The sequence below is a fragment of the Mesoplodon bidens genome, assembly GCF_964165515.1.
Source record: "Mesoplodon bidens genome assembly, chromosome: 12".
Lineage (NCBI taxonomy): Eukaryota > Metazoa > Chordata > Mammalia > Artiodactyla > Ziphiidae > Mesoplodon > Mesoplodon bidens.
Genome location: NC_138168.1, coordinates 62,265,099 through 62,281,975, shown reverse-complemented (window position 1 = coordinate 62,281,975; position 16,877 = coordinate 62,265,099). Strand labels below are relative to the sequence as shown.

General features: G+C 41.5%; 1 protein-coding gene across 26 annotated transcripts in view; it reads left to right on the top strand.

Moving 5' to 3' along the window:
- The window catches only part of EPB41L2 (erythrocyte membrane protein band 4.1 like 2), a 277,512-nt gene that overhangs the window by 198,703 nt on the left and 61,932 nt on the right, over positions 1-16,877 (top strand). For 24 of the 26 annotated variants that reach the window (XM_081250602.1, XM_081250621.1, XM_081250622.1 and 21 more), the window contains one exon: positions 12,541-13,141. The exons of the other annotated variants lie outside the window; for them this stretch is intronic. The gene's annotated coding sequence lies outside the window, so the exon portion shown is untranslated. Of the gene's footprint in view, positions 1-12,540; positions 13,142-16,877 lie in introns of those variants that run through there. 26 annotated transcript variants of the gene reach the window in all.

The following is a 16,877-nucleotide window of genomic DNA, read 5'->3' as shown; positions in this document are numbered from 1 at the left end:
TCCTGTGGTATTTTGATTGGAATTACATCTGCTCTGTAGCACAGTATACTGAGAATTACACCTTTATGATATCGTCTTCTTTTCCACAAATATTAACATCTTTCCATTTATATAGATCTTCTTTAATGTCTTTCAATAAAATTGTATAATTTTTTTCCCCAGAAGCTGTTGCTGGCATAGGGAGATACAACTAACTTTTCAGTGTTGCTCTTATATCTAGCAACCTTACTCTTTATGTTTTAGATGATGTTTTCAACACAGGGTGTATAAAGGGCCTACGAGCAGAAATCATTTAAAGTTTTGGCACAAGCACAGTATCTGTTTTACCTAAATTAATGTGCTATGTTACATGCAAGTCTGAGAACATTCTTAGCTAGGAGTCAGAAGGTCAAGTACTGTGTTTTAATCTTGCCAGATCTCAAACTATATGGGACGTTGGGCAAGTCAGTGGGGCTGGTACAATCTACCTTTTCTACTTATATATAATATGACAATGAATGGGAAGATTGAGTGTTGTACAAATGTAAAAATAATGTGTATTTCTCCTCTAAATTCTATGAATCAGTTACTTAATCAGGAATATCAGACAAAAACTAGTGACCACTAGCATTACCAGCACTTCACCTTCATTTGTGGTATTTTAATAAGTTTTTAAATAAATTAGTTATGTCATTTATTCTTAACACCTTATATTCATTTGTTCAGTGGAGACGCACACACACACACACACACACACAGCCTTTGAAGTTTGCCTATCTCGGAGGCCATCTTTTATAAGCAGCCTTGTTAAACAAATTTGGGAGGTTAAAGTGTAAATTCACATGTAAGGTGAGCAAACTAGATAAATTTGGAAAGATTCATTTATTCATTGAAAAATATTTAGCAAGTGCCAAAATATGCTAGGCTAGCTTAGGCAGTGAGGATTCGGATTGTCACATTGGTCGACAACACAGTCCCAGTTCCCTTCCTCAGGAAGGATCCACTCCAGGAGGGGAGGTGTCAATATTAACAAATAAACAGAATGTAATTGCATATCTGATAAATATGAAGGAAATAATGTGAGATGAGAGAACAAAATAGGGGGCTTGAACTATTATCAATTTAACCTGTTACTTGGGAAACAGAATTTGAGTTGCAATTTGAAGGACAAATGGGAGCTACCTCAGTGTCTCACAGTCATTTTAGCATCTCTGCTCCTGACTGGCCGCACTTGTTCTTGAAAAATTTCCTTTGCTGATGCGGGTCAGGGCTGGGAAGAATGTGTTTCCACTGTTTCAGCTACCCTCTGGCTGCCCTGCCAGAATCCCACAGAGGCAGCAGTGGGTCAAGGCAAAGAGCAGGACCAGGACGGTATCCCGACATCAGAAAAGAAGAAGAAAGAACTATGTGTGATGTATCGGTCCCGTCTCCCTTTTCGGGTGTGAAAAGCTCTCCTCCTGGTCTGACCTGACCTCTTCCTTTGGAGTAGCTCTGACCTCTTGATCAAGCATTGAGCGTGGCAGGTGGGGAAACAGAAAGACGGTCAAAGAACAATGTGCCGAGGACTGAACTCCCGGTCTGCTTCCCCAGGCTGGGCGGTGGCCAGCGGTGAGGCAGGGGGGCTGAGTGCAGCTCCACGGACAAGAAAACGCTTAGAGGAGCACTTGCCTTGATCTCTGTATCGTTTTTATTTCCTCTTAAGGACTACTCCCTCCTGCTATTTTATCCTAAATGCATATTTATGAGCCCTTGAATGGACACAAAATGTTACTGACCTTGTCACCGCTAGAACGGTGTCCCCGCTGGTCCTGATGAGGAGGGAGAAAAGCCCAGGCTTGGTGGTGTGGTCTGCGCGGTCCGGGAAAGAAGGAGCCCCAGGAGGGGGAACGCGCGACCCTACTTCAGCTGGTGCCGTAAGCTCTGTGAACGCAGATTTCAGACGAGCCTCCCAGACTCCTGCCGTAATCATTGACGTTGCATGAAAAAGTGAACGATGCCTCCTTTTCATTGGAAAGCAGTGAGCAGCCCAATGAAAATATGATACAGGAGCAGCCTCTCATCCATTCACTCGTTTTATTCTTTTTTGTCGTTATTGTTCATTATACAGATATTATGGAAGTCTCATTAGGTATCATCTACTGTTTTACCACTGAGATTTCAAATCAAGGTCTGTACTCACAGACAATAAAGCAGCGGTAGCAGCATAGAGTCTCAAGTTTTATCAGAGGCTCTGGACTGAGTTTCGTGGGAACAAAGAGGCGAGATCTCTGAATCAGGATGGGGCATCAGAGGTGGCTTCTCACTGGAGCTTCACGGCGAGTTGGAGTGATCCCAGAGAGGGAAGGCGTGGAAAGGGGGCAATTCAGGCAGGATCTGGTACTGTGCACCAGACACTCCAAGAACGGGGCAAAATCAGATGCAGCTGCCTCGCAGGGCACTTGAAGTAGAGTCATGGGAGATGAGGGCACAGAAGGGCAGAGGCCCGATCACAAAGAGTCTTAGGAGCCAAGCAGGAGGCTGAAATTTATCCTGAAAAGCTGTGGGGTACTCCTTTGTATTTGAGAGGTGGTGAGGAGATAAAGGCTTGTGACTTGTTGACCGTTTGCATGAGGATATGGAAGTTAGTGAGTTGGGAGGACAGAGGAGTGGGGAATAATGCCAGATAACGCCTAGGTTTCTGGCTTGGACAAACGGGTCGATGGTGATACCTGTAATTTCAGTCATGGAACACATGAATTTCATTTTTCACATGTCATGTGCCATGTGGCCAGTCCTTTCAGTTTAGCTGTCTTAAAGCAAAGATGTATTTTTTGTCCTCTGGTACTATAAGAGAGACCAACATGGGAATTATAGTGGAAGCTTGGAAGTGAATGTATAAGGCTCTGTCTTACACACACACACACACACACACATACACAGGACATGGTTAATTTGAAACTTACCAGATAGTCTGAGTGTTAAGAGGAAATGTAACAGCAGATTTGCTGGGTTCAAATCTACTTCATAGTTGTGTGATGTGTCCCGTTTATTTCATTTCTTTATGCCTCATGAACTGGAGGTGATAATAGAATCTATAGAGGGTTTGTTAATAAGGCATGTTGTAAGAACTTTTTATAACATAGAAGGCCAGCCATGAGCCCTTTTTGCTCTTAAAAATCAAATAAAAACTTCTACCCCAGAGATGCTGAGCTTGAGATGCACGTGAAATGTCTTCATGAAGAGGTCCAGGAAGTAGCCAAGAGCTGAGAGAGAGAGAGAGAGAGAGAGACAGGCAGACAGAACAGCAGGCTTCAGAGCAGGAGGTAGACACATCTGAATGTGTCATCCACTGATGAAGCCCTTGGTTTGAATGATGTTACCCAGGGCCAGGTCAGAGAGTCGGGGCCTGGGGAACAGACGAGCTACAGGAGGAGTGAGAAGGGCAAGAAGATAGAAAACAGGGAGATAAGGCGGCCACGGAAGCTGCCAGAGAAGCTAGCTCCAAGAAGGAGAGCATAATCAGCATCAAATATGGCAGAGAAATCAGGTGCCTGTGTCCTTCGGAATTGTCGGTACAGAATCTACCTGGGAGCTTTGTCAGAGCTCGTTCAGTCAAATAGTGGAGATGGAGCCTGTAACAGGTTGAGGAAATAGGATTTACACAGAGTGCTTTCGAGAAGCAGGAAAACTCGGTAATTGGCGTTTTGCTTTTCCGTCCACCTTGCCTGCCTTCATCTGAGAAGACAGAGCATTGGTCTGACAGAGCCACTGGAGCTAGTGCAGTGATTAGTAAAAACCTGGTACATCCATCATTCCTTTGAGACTGTCAGGTGGACCCTGAGTTCCAGTCCCCAACCCGCAATAAATAACTCTCAGTTGTGTTGCTCTCTGTGCTAGCCTGCGTCTATGAACACCAGTTTCTAAACACGATAATATTGTGTTCCAACCAACATTTCAAAGTCAGGGTGATGTTCACGGTTTCAAAATGAACTCGCAAAAACAACAGGAAACTAGCATCAGCTGTCTAACTACCCTGACAGGAGGGAAGAATGGCGTTGGCTGAATGGAGCTCTAGCCGATCACAAGCTACTCATTTACATGCGAGCGTCTCCCTGTCCCTGAAAGAAAAGCACCAGCCTATTGGCTTCCAGATGACGATTTTCAATTTAGGGATGTTTCAGGCATATCGGTTTCAGTTGTGTTGCATTTTTATTTTATAAGTTTGCCTAGTTGTACTACTCTCGTACCAGAAATTAGCATTTTATTACAGCTTAGTTTTCAATATAAGTTAATCAAACATAACATGAAGACTTCTACCTAGAAATGAAAAGCCATTTTGGATTTAGTGAGTTTTAGGCACTGCCAGTTTTCACTCTGGATTGCTGGGGAATACTCTGTTTAACATTTATAAATCTGGCAGGTGCTATCAGTGAGTCACAATATATTTGAACTACCCAACAGAAGAGGCGCTGGATGCCCCTGCCATTGTGCGTTCATTAGCACCTGGGAGTCACTGATTCCCCGGAGTTTGCTCTTGGGCAGAATCATTACTGACTGTTGTTTTTACAAATGAAACTATATGTATTTTTTCTGGCAACAAAAAAGCAGAGGCGGTCATAATTTTTTGAGAGAGAAAGATGGTAGAAAATGTAAGTGACCCATAATTGCTCTGCTGCTAGAGATAGATAATCCCTTTCACAGTGTATATATACTTGTAAGCACATACTCAGATGCACTCACATGTGTTCTCACACCTCTATTTCTATAGGCTGATCCTGTTGATTCTATCACATATCCGGCTTTTTTCTCCACTTCACAGTACCTTGTAGATAAGTTTGCCCATCATTATCTCATCATTTTCCAACAGCCATCGAATAGATGCAGGATGGTTTACTTGACCCCTATTAATGGGCATTTAGGCTATTCCTCAGTTTTCACAAGTAAATTCACAGCTGCAAAGATTATACTTGTGTGTACATTTGGGGGGCATTAACTTCATTGTTTCTCTAGGACAGATTTTTAAAAATTAGAGTTGGTGTGTTAAAGGTTTCTTTTTGACATATTGCCCACCTGCCCTCCTTAGAGGTTCTACAAAGTTAGATGCCCACTAGCAGTTTAAGAATATCCCCGTTTCCCCGCATCCTTGCCAACACTAAAGATTATATGACATTTGAAAAGTCTTTGCCAACCTGGTGAGGAAAGAGCATTTGTCCCCTCCCCCCCCTTTTTTTTAAATTGTGAGGAAAGAGCATTTTTTAATTGTTACTATTGTTCATTGCTAAGGAGGTCACAGTATACATATTCAAACATATATAAATATATGTGCACACAAACACAATTTGCATTTCTTTGAATTGCCGGTTTGGGTCCTTTGTCCATGTATCTATTCAGGTGTTTATCATCTTTTATCTTTTACAGAGTTAAGGTTATTAATCTCTTAGTCACAAATGCTGGATGTTTTCTCCAGTTTTTCATTATTTTGGGGAATTTAAAGTGGCACCGAAAAGAGGGGGAGAGAGCAAGACAAAATTGACAAACAGGAGACAGGCAGGCCGTATCCAGAGTTTTGGTTTGTTTTTCAGCCCAAACAGTATGTCACGGAATTTGAGTTAATTATTAATGCTTAAAATGGAAAGATATCTAGCGATTCGAGAAACATCAGAAGCTCTAACACCGAGCATGCTTTCTCTCAAGGCTGCAGTGGCTCAGTACGTGCAGCCACTTTAGGGGAAGGAGGGGCTCTCCAAGTCCCCAGTGTCTCTTCCTTCCCATCTCTTCATGTTGAGGTCCCGGTGCCCCGTCTCCCCACTTACATGTTACCCAGCCAGCCTCTGAGGAGTGTGGAGGTGGTGGTTATGACTTTAATGTACCCTAGTGCAGGGTGTATTTAAGAATATGGGAATTAAAAGAATATTTAATTTAAAACTGCATATAGACCATCTTCTTCCCCACCCCCTTTTTATGAGGAAATAGAATCCTAGAGATTTGCCATAGGTCCCTCCTCTGTAAGAACCATCAAATACCATCCATGTGTAGAGCTGAGTATAGTTTCATTTGTTTCAAGAACTTGTTTAATGTTAGATATCTCAGATACTAGCTTTTAAATAGTAATTTTAAATTTTAATGTAAACTTGTGGGTAGGTTAGGACGGAATTTTGCTGGGGGAACGAATTAATAAGTCTGTGTGTATGTGTGTGTGTTTTTAAGATACTCCTGTACTCATGAGGATTACAGTCCCAGGACATGTTGGCCCTATGTTTATTTAACTCTCATGCATCAAAATAGTTAGTATTAGAGCAAGTGAGAATCTAGTCTTGTTCTGTTCAGCATGGTAGCCAGTACTCACGTGTGGCTCTTGAGCATTTGAAATGTATTCCAAATTGAGCATTGAAATGCTATTCCAAATAGAGATGTCCTGTAAGTATAAAATAACATACTGGATGCTGCAGAGGTAAGAAAAAATTCTTAACTAATAAGTGACGGAGTTGGGTCTGGAGATGAATTGTTTTGATTCCCACTAACCTTCCTATTTAATGAAAATATGAAACGAACATTAAGTGAGTTCATATATAGTTCAAAGACGTTTTTCTAAAAGATAAGGGTTTTGTTACTGTTTTTCTAAAGCACAACTTTTATTTGATACTACAGAGAAATTTTTTTCATCTCTACTCATGAACCTAAGATTGACAAAAGCTTAGCTAGAATAAAGTATACCGAGTGTGCCTTACTGTAGTCCATTTCTTATTTAAAAGAAGCTTTAAGATTTTGTGGAATGCTTTCATATCAAGTTCTCACAAGATTTGAACTCAGCAGAGTGAATGAGAAGACCTTCCTCTAGCTTTAGGGCCAAATACTAACTACTCTTAGAAATCTTTGTCAAAGCTTCAGATTTGAGAGATTCGGGAAAACCAGTTTTTTAAAGAACTAAGAGTCCTCCTGGGATATCACATAAGTGTTATTCAACAAAAGAGAACAGAAAAATGAACCTGAAATTTTTTCCACTTAAATCAGCAGATGAAACTAATGGTGAGGACAGGCAGTAGTGCTTTGTTCCTAGAATACAATTCTGTTTATTTTTCCCCTCCCAAGCCCTTGCTTTGCAGCCTGGCCTTGCCTTGCAGATTAGTTGCTATTACTTCATTCATGGGTTCATTAATGTATATTGGGAACATACTGCGTTCAGGGGACTATGGTAGTTGTGAGAAAGGTAAATGCGTAGGAACAAGTGTACAAATAACATACAGGGTAAAAAATAGTGTTTAAAGAGAAGCCTAGGACTTCCCTGGTGGCACGGTGGTTAAGAATCCTCCTGCCAATGCAGGGGACATGGGTTCGATCCCTGGTCTGGGAAGATCCCACACGCCACGGAGCAACTAAGCTCGTGCGACACAGCTACTGAGCCTGCACTCTAGAGCTGGTGCGCCTAGAGCCCATGCTCTGCAACAAGAGAAGCCACTGCAGTGAGAAGCCCGTGCACCACAACGAAGAGTAACCCCCCCTCTCGCTGCAACTGGAGAAAGCCCACGCACAGCAACGAAGACCCAACACAGCGATAGATAGATACATAGATAGATAGATAGATAGATAGATAGATAGATAGATAGATAGAAGCCTAGCTAAAGGGCTATGAAAGTGAACAGGAGAAACTGTTTCTGGTTGGCAGATCAGGGAAGACTTCCCCGAAAAGGAGCAGAAAGCTCCTGTGTGCAGAGTGCGGGGAGGATTTGAACATACAGAGAGGGGCAGAGAGGAGAGAGCACATAGGAAAACCACGGGCTGGACATCAGGAGAAGCAAATCCTACGTTGTGTCTGTGTGTTGAATTCCAGCAGGGGCTGGAAAGATTTGTCAAAGGCGAATTGCAAAGGGGATTACACTCCGTCTTAGTACCTTAGTTTAGGCTTTGCTCTATAGGTCATCTGCGTAAGGGAAGAGCATTTTCAGCACCATCCTTCAGTAAGATTAATTTCTCAGTGGTGTGCAGGATTGATTGAAAGGATGCTTGATTGGATGAAGTACCCTGTAAAGAAACCATTATACTGGTTCATGCAATTATTAATGGGGAAACTGAACTGGACATCTCTGTCTTTAAGAGGAGAGTTGAATTGGGTTTGGAAGTAAAACCAGGAATGAAATATCATATGTGAAAACCCATAATAATAGTATCAGCTCACATTTAATGAGTGCCTACTCTGTGCTGAGCTTTGTTGGAGAACTTTGCCATTTATTTCAGTTAGTTCTTACAGTCACTTAGGATGTAGATGACAACACCGAGGCCTGGAGAGGTTAAGTCCCTCCCCCAGTCACACAGTCGGTGAGTAGCAGAGCCAGAGCTGACCGTCCGTCAGTCTGAATCCACACTGCGTATTGCTTTGCTGAGGGATTCATGATGGGAACCTTTCAAGTAACAAACTCCCACTGATGTAGTTGAAACACACTTCATTTTAGAAAAATTTATTTTGGACAGAATGTCTTTGAAGTTGCAGCTACGATATGTAGCTAAACGAACAATACAACCATTATTTTATAAAATAATCATGTTTAAAAATGAGGCAAAATTGATGATGCTTTCATTTGACAGGATATTCCGAAATTGCGGTGTGTAGTAATTCTTTAGGTGGAGTGACTGGAATGTGCATAAAGGCTCTAACACAAAGATGACTCTTAGCTTTAAAGAAAACCCATTTAATTGGCCTGCCGAGATCAGTGACAGCTCACCCTTTCCTCAGAGGTCAGGGAGCATGACTGGCTTAAAAACTGAAAGAGATTTGACGATTACAGGGTGGGAGGAAAAGGAGATGCTCTTCCTAAAACGCCCTCTGGAGGGGAAATAACTGCAGCTAAGAGAGGCAGAGTCAAGCCTTTTTTTTTTTTTTTTTTTTAAGAAACATCTTTATTGGAGTATAATTGCTTGACAATGGTGTGTTAGTTTCTGCTGTATAACAAAGTGAATCAGCTATACATATACATATACATATATCCCCATATCTCCTCCCTCTTGTGTCTCCCTCCCACCCTCCCTATCCCACCCGTCTACCTCTAGGTGGTCACACAGCACTGAGCTGATCTCCCTGTGCTATGCGGCTGCTTCCCACTAGCTATCTATTTCACATTTGGTAGTGTATATATGTCCATGCCTCTCTCTCACTTCGTCCCAGCTAACCCTTCCCCCGCCACGTCCTCAAGTCCATTCTGTACGTCTGCGTCTTTATCCCTGTCCTGCCCCTAGGTTCTTCAGAACTGAGACAAGCCTTTTGTTTTGTTTGAGAACAAATGGAAATTCAGGGAAAACATCTCAAAATTGACTCTCCTGGAAGCAAAAATACTTAATTGACTTGTGGTGCTAGCAAGCTTTGAACTGAATTTTTGTCTTTGAAGTGAAATTATGTTGGCGTGTATGTTAGCAAGCACAATATATCTGGTACTCAGAGGAGACAGAGATCAGGGGGCCAAGCTTGTCCTGAAAGACCTAAATCTGAGACATGAGCCTCAAAGGGCCCACATGAGAGCCTCCTAAGAAAAGAGCAACCCCCAAAAGAGCATTAATACACTCAGGCAAACCAAGGGATACAAAACCATTTTGCTGAATTATTTGTAGAAGAGATATTGAGTGCCATTTGACCGAAAAGGAAAAAACACTAGATTTCATTTTTCCTTCTGTATTCAGAAGCCACACGAAGCCACACAAATATCTGTGAGAGCAGGAAACGCCAGTAGGCTAGGGAGCAGATTCCATAGAAGCAGTTCTCAAGCTTAATGGTCTCAGGAACACTTAAAAATGATTGAAGAGCCCAAAGAGTTTTTTGTTTATGTGAATTTTATTAATTGAAATTTGATCTATTTATATTATAAATCAAATAGTTTTCAAGATATTTATTCAGTTAAAAATAATCACCTAGTGAAAGAAGCCTGTCTGAAAAGGTATCATGTACTGTATGATTCTAACTATATGCCATCCTGAAAAAGGCAAAATGACTAAGACAGTAAAAAGATCTGTGGTTGCCACTGACCCCACTAGAAGAGTCTCTAAATATTGGGAAGCTATCAAGCTCAAGGTGGCCGAAATACAATTTCCAAGAGTTATAATTTTCACACGAAAGCTTGAATTTTATCATTGGCAACAAGTTCTGTCAGTTGTTTGCCTTGAAGTGACAGGCTCATCTCATTTTCAAGAAAATGCCTGCCAAATACCCAAATTGAGCAACGTCATTTGTCAGTAATTCTTTCAAGTAAAGAAAGTGTTTTAATGAAAACAGCAGCTTCAACTCACAATTCAAACATTCATACAAATTCACTTTCCTCCTAGACATCTACTGTACTTCTCTGTATGCAGCAGGAATGTGTTATGCATACGTTCCATTTCATCACACAGAATATTAAAAAGATGTACTCCAGGGTAGAGATGTAAGAAAATTAATATTCTTTTCTGTTTCATCCAGGACATCCTTAAGTGAAACTGGCTTGCTTGCTTGCTTGCTTTTTATTTCACTGTGAGTGCATGGTGGTAAAGAATGCAGTGACTTCCGGTACAGTTTGGTGTCACTGCCTTGACCTGTGCTAAGATGCCAACAGGTTTACTGACCATTGTTTCTGCATCATCAGTGAAAATGTCCACACCCGACAAGGGTAGAGAGTGTCTTAGGATGATTATGAAATAGTTTTGACTTTATAACCCCCTGCGAGAGCCATGGTGACCCCCAAGGTCTGCAGACCACAATTTGAGAACTAGTGGGTCTAAATTATAGTGGTAATACAAACATTGTAAGAATTAACTATTTCCTGGTCTAACCACAGAGAAATTTATCATACTTGCATTTTTGGCTCTAGGATTTTATATTCTTACAATGAAAATTCTGTTTTAAAATTAAATATGCAAATTGAGAGCCAAGGAAGAATAAAATGAAAGTTTAGAAATAACTGAAATTCATAAACTGTCATATTTAAAGCCGAATTTCACACGGACCTCATGTTTATTTAGGAAATAGTTGCATTGTGCCTTACATAAATAATTTACTCATGTTTTCAAAATCTCAAGCTATATTACTGCCCTGTGGTAATTGAATCTTCATTAATCTGAAAGGTTGTGTTTTCTTCATTATTTTAACTATTTCAGATCAAAGCCACAGCTTTGCATTTTTATTGAGACTCCCCTCTGGATGAGTGCTTTACCACTTGTCATTAGGATGATTTTTTTTAAGTGCATATTTGCTGTTCACCAAATCTGTTTCTAGAGCAGAGCATGCTCCAGATTGAGACCATGTGAGCCCCTGTCTCTGGAAACTCCGAGGTTGTGCTTTTCAGATGACTTCATAGAACTGTGCTTGAGCTTGACTAATTTCCCACGGCTCATCAGGCACACTGAGAAAGATAAATTGAAGACTGCACTGGACACTCTGTAAAGACTTAAGGCAAAGTAGGCAACCAGCATGTATCCTTGAAGAATTTAGACATAGAATTAGACCTGTGATTAGATGAAACAGCTACATTGACCTGTTCTCACAATGGCCAAAAGAGGGGGACACAAGCTAAGGAACGTGACTTTAGTAGTTAGAAATGTTCAGTGACATTGTATATAGTCTGGGGGTGGGAAACTGAAGCAAGGAAATAGTGGTTTGGGTTTTTTTTTTTGTTTACTTGACCAAAATTCTGATAACATAAAATATAACTCATACTTAACAGCTATAACCATATCCAAACTCGAGGTGAATGATGACACTGTCAAAAGTGAAAGTAGGTTGAATTAATTACAATAATTAATATCTGTCAATTTGCATTGACAAAGAATCCAGAAATCTGTGTCCCCACCCCATTCATTCCTGTCCTCCACCCCATACATCTGTATACTCATCTTACCTATCAGGCACTTTCTCACTTTCTTGCATCTTTCCTCATTCTTTTCTCCCAACCTGAGGCAACTTTTATTCATTCCAATGAAGTCAAAATTACGTTTTCTTCTTTGAATCTAACTTCAAAACCTACATTGGTTTCTCTTTTTTTTAGATTTTTATTATATGAATTACCTCTGGTTTTATTGATTGATTGATTGATTGATTGATTGCTGTGTTGGGTCTTCATTTCTGTGCGAGGGCTTTCTCTAGTTGTGGCAAGTGGGGGCCACTCTTCATCGCGGTACTTGGGCCTCTCACTATCGCGGCCTCTCTTATTGCGGTGCACTGGCTCCAGACGCACAGGCTCAGTATTTGTGGCTCACGGGCCTAGTTGCTCCGCGGCATGTGGGATCCTCCCAGACCAGGGCTCGAACCTGTGTCCCCTGCATTAGCAGGCAGACTCTCAACAACTGCGCCACCAGGGAAGCCCCTACCTCTGTCTCATAGTTAACTTTTTGGTCAGATTCTTATTTGCCACTTGTTTCTCGTGTGCTAGTCAATCCTTCAGGTATTTTAAGGCCCTCAAGGGTGGATCAGGCTCTCATGCTTGTCTTCTGCAAAATACTGTTTACTATAGAACCAGGCAGATGGGAACTGTTTATTACTTGATTTGGAATTTGGTGAATCTTACTTACATTTTTTTCCCAAACCTGTCTTTGGAATATTTAAGCCTTGTCTCTTTTTTTTCCTCCTAGAAATTCATTTTATAGACAACATTCAACTTTGTGAACCTGAAAACTTTTGACCATTCCAAGTCTTAATGCCACACCACTGCTCCAGCGAATTTATACTACGACTGGTAACAATGGCCAGAAGCCTGAAGAATTAAAATGCCAACACCAAACCTTACCTTAACAGCTCTGGTCTATACCGTTCCCCCGCATTTTAATATATTATTTTGTTTTATAACCACTTCTAAATATTCTTGGTTATTTCTTTTCTTTGTTTTTTTTTTTTTTAGTTAGAGAGTTTTGTTTTTTGTTTCCTGTTTACTTTGTGTACAACTACCTGCTTTCTGTGACTCATTTTGATCAAATGATAGTGAACAAAGCCAGCCCCAGCTGGTAAGGTGCTGTTCACTGGAACAGGTGCTGTTGTGCGGAAAGGAGACTCTGTGACTAATTTCGATAGTGGCTTTCCTTCTTCCGGATGCTTCCCATTGAGTTCTTACAAGTCAATATTTACAGAGTTCTCAGTTTGCAGTAAATATACTTGTATGAGAAAATATTAATGCAGATTAAAGGCGTTTCTTACATCGTGAAAATTTTCTAATGTTTGAGAATTTCATTGGGGCTATTTTTTTTTTTTTTTTTTTTTTTTTTGCGGTACGCGGGCCTCTCACTGCTGTGGCCTCTCCCGTTGCGGAGCACAGGCTCCGGACACACAGGCTCCGCGGCCATGGCTCGCGGGCCCAGCCGCTCCGCGGCATGTGGGATCTTCCGGGATCGGGGCACGAACCCGTGTCCCCTGCATCGGCAGGCGGACTCTCAACCACTGCGCCACCAGGGAAGCCCGGGGCTATTTTTTGATATTGAACCCTTTTGACTTTCCAGTACCGTGACTTTTTACTTTTAGCGGAAAGTCCGGGAATCTCCAAACTGGAGAATTATGATGAAGTTCACTGACCACGCACTGTGTTTAGAGGCCCTGTCGCACCACAGTGCCGATGCTTCTCAGACACGGGCTCTTCGGCAGCATTCCAGAAATAGGAGGGGAGAGAAAGCAATATCTTCCCTCCTACTGAAATATTCAGGCAGCTTAAAAACCTTAGTGCTTTCTTTCTTAACATGTCCAACTTTCAGTACTTTCCATTATTTGAACACTCGTGTAGAACACTTTGCTTTGTATTAAACCTCCTTGTCTCCATGTAAAACTGACCTTTTGTTATCGAGCAGGTATATCTCTTTCAGATAGCGTGATGATCCACACAGGTGTGAGGTTGCCAGGATGAGGAGTTAGGGCTGTGGTGGTTTTTTGACGGTTGTAAGAAGGCTACACCATTTAAAGCTGACACCAGAGACATGATAGGGACTTATTAACTGTATTGAACAGTCTTTCCTTTGCTTTGGCCCTATGTATAGTTATGATGCCAGATTAGATTCCTAGCAGCTTCAAGTTGTATTAAATGATATTTTACTTTCTGTAATACTGTTATAAAATAAAGTTTGTTTATTCTCTAAACTTGTCACTTCTCTTTTTATGAAGGTTTAAAAAGATAAGCTCAAGTCATACTGTCAGTCAGAAGTTCTAGTATTTTGTGGGATGTAGCATTTTTAAAATCTGTTATTCAGATCTTTTATAATTTCATGCTGCTGCCAGCATCACCGATTTCAAGTGGCTAAACCATTGTCAAATGTTTGTAAATCTATTTAGAATGCCAGTTCCTTCTGCCTGGTTACATAATCCACCCCAGCTTGTACAAGTTCTCCAAGGCATATTTTTGCTTGTTTTCTTTGTGTATTTTTTGTTTTGTTTCAGGAAGTATCTTAGCTGCACCATCTGAAACCTGGTCCTCTGCTTCAGTTTTGCTTAACAGTCCAGTGGGTCTTAGTGCATCAGGCAGAACGGGCTCTGCTGAGGGCTGCGTCCGTGTCTCATCAGGATGGTTCATTGTGAAGCTTTTGCCCAGACACATCAGATGAAGTGCTGGATTTTCTTTCAAACGTTAAAAAGCATTATATAGCAAATGACCAACAGCGTGTGGTATATTCCATCTAAAACGTTCTATAGAGTGTCTTTCCCTAGTTGTTTAAAGTGAGCATGTTAAATATAATTTGCATGACTGTCTTCTTTGGGATCGGTTCCCACTGAATTATCTCTCACCTTGTGAAAGATCTTTCTCACTTTCTCTAGAATTATTACAAAAACAACTCCTCTCTGGGGAAGCATATCTCAGCAAGCCAAGCCTTAGAAATATTATGGAACCAAATGTGACTCTGTAAATATAATTTTCATCAGAAAGTGTGTATGTATAACATTTGTCTTTAAAGCAGAGGTTGATCTGTCAGGGTTTTTTGAGAACCACATCCTTCCACATGGAAGGAAGTGATAGGAGGTAAGTATGTCTATAGCAGCTCCAGTGGAAGAGGACATGCATTGTTCAGGCAGGGCTCGGTTTTATCTGCTGAGATGGCAAGGACAGAGTTTGGGGTCCCAGAGGCATCTGAAGTATCTGTGGGGTCTTGGTACCTGAAGAGCAGCTGAAAACAGTGTTGATCATGCCACCTGTGACTATGGCAGCAAGACTGTCTATTTTAGTATTTTGTAGTTCTTGCAAAATAATGCTCAGGATGTTATAATCTCATTCTGTGAACTGAGCCTTCAAAACCCCAAGTGACAGAATAAGAAAATAGGTCAACAGGGTTCCCTGCCGTGAGACGTCCAGGCGCTAGTTGTTTATCTTAAGTCAAAAGCAATATAATGTGGGGGTGATAAGCAATCATTCCTTTTAGTTGTACAGGGTTTTTATGAGTATTTCACATAAATCTTGCAGCGATTCTGTGTGGAACACATGAAACAGAGCAATGCCTTTTCCACAGGCCACAGCAGGATAAAAAATGATGTTGTTAAAAAAAAATGTATAGAGTTGGTGAATTTTGGGCATTTCACTGTTGTGAGTAGCTTCTGTTCTCCTTTATGATGCACATAGCATTCCTCACTGCATAGATCACAGTTCATGGAGTGATCATCCCCAGGATTCTGGCAATGAAGCAAACTGTAGCATAACGACTGCCCAGATGGACTTCATTACGTTTTCCCCTTACTTATGGATAAAATTATATAGTGTTTGAGAACATCATATAATTGAGAATTAAAAATAATAGGATAAGGAGGAGTGAGTCGTGGTTTAGGTGAAACAAGATTGGCCGTGAGTTGATGATTGCTGAAGCCAGGCGGTGGTAAATGGGGGGCTCGTTATATCATTCCGTTAGAATATTCCATGGTAAAAGACTAAAAAATGCCATAAAGCCCGATAATTTTGTAAAAAGGTCCTGTCTCCATGTACTGTGAGGTAGTACATTGCTCTTCCGGGTATGGTGCTCTGGTCAGTTTCCAGCAGAGTCTTAACGCACTTGCACTAGAGAATAGGACCGGGGTCTACAAGGGCTTGCACGGATCCTTGCATGCGCGTGCACCTGTTCACGTATCTGCCGGGATTAGGCCACGATGCGGAGCTGGCCCCGGAAGAGAGCACGGTCGGCTGGCAAATCTGAGGTGTCAAACTCCTGACCCTTGGCCACAGGGTCAAAAACACTGACCCTCTGTATAGTCATGATGCCCAATTAGGTTTATAGTAACTTCAAGTTGTGTAAAATACTTTGCTTCAAAAAAACTGGCTTCAGTGCTTCGTGACCACCTAGAGGGGTGGGATAGGGCGAGTGGGAGGGAGATGCAAGAGGGAGGAGATGGGGGATATATGTATATGTATAGCTGATCCACTTTGTTTTACAGCAGAAACTAACACACCATTGTAAAGCAATTACACTCCAATAAAGATGTCAAAAAAACAGACTGGCTTCAGACTCCTACAGATGGGTGTTTGCCCTACTCTGAGTAACTGAACCATGTGTCTTCAGTGAAGGTACTTAACTATCTATAAAGGGAAGGCAGTAATACATCCCAGTGTAGGGTTGTTCTCATGGTTAGATGGAGTAAAAATGTATAAAGTGCCTGGTGGAGCTCTTGGCACAATAATGCCCTCCAAAAAAGCGATCGCTATGAGTATTAAACAGCACTGTGCATGAGTTAACCCACCAAAGGCAAATTATGGGAGATACTGCCAGTCTGATCTGTGTTCTTGTGAGAACTTTACAGAATAGAACTCTGTACCCTTAGGAACTAGGTTACTTGGGAAGCCTGTGGGAAGGTTTTGGCTTGCAAGTTGTGTGGACCCAACTTCCTTGTGAGCCCTGCAGTGTCAGGAATCCCTTATGGTCTACTTATTCTCTGCTGTATGGCAACTAAGGTGGCGAGTGTAAGACAGCACAATCCTTTCCTAAGACTCTGGCTGCAGGCTTCCTAACCACAGATT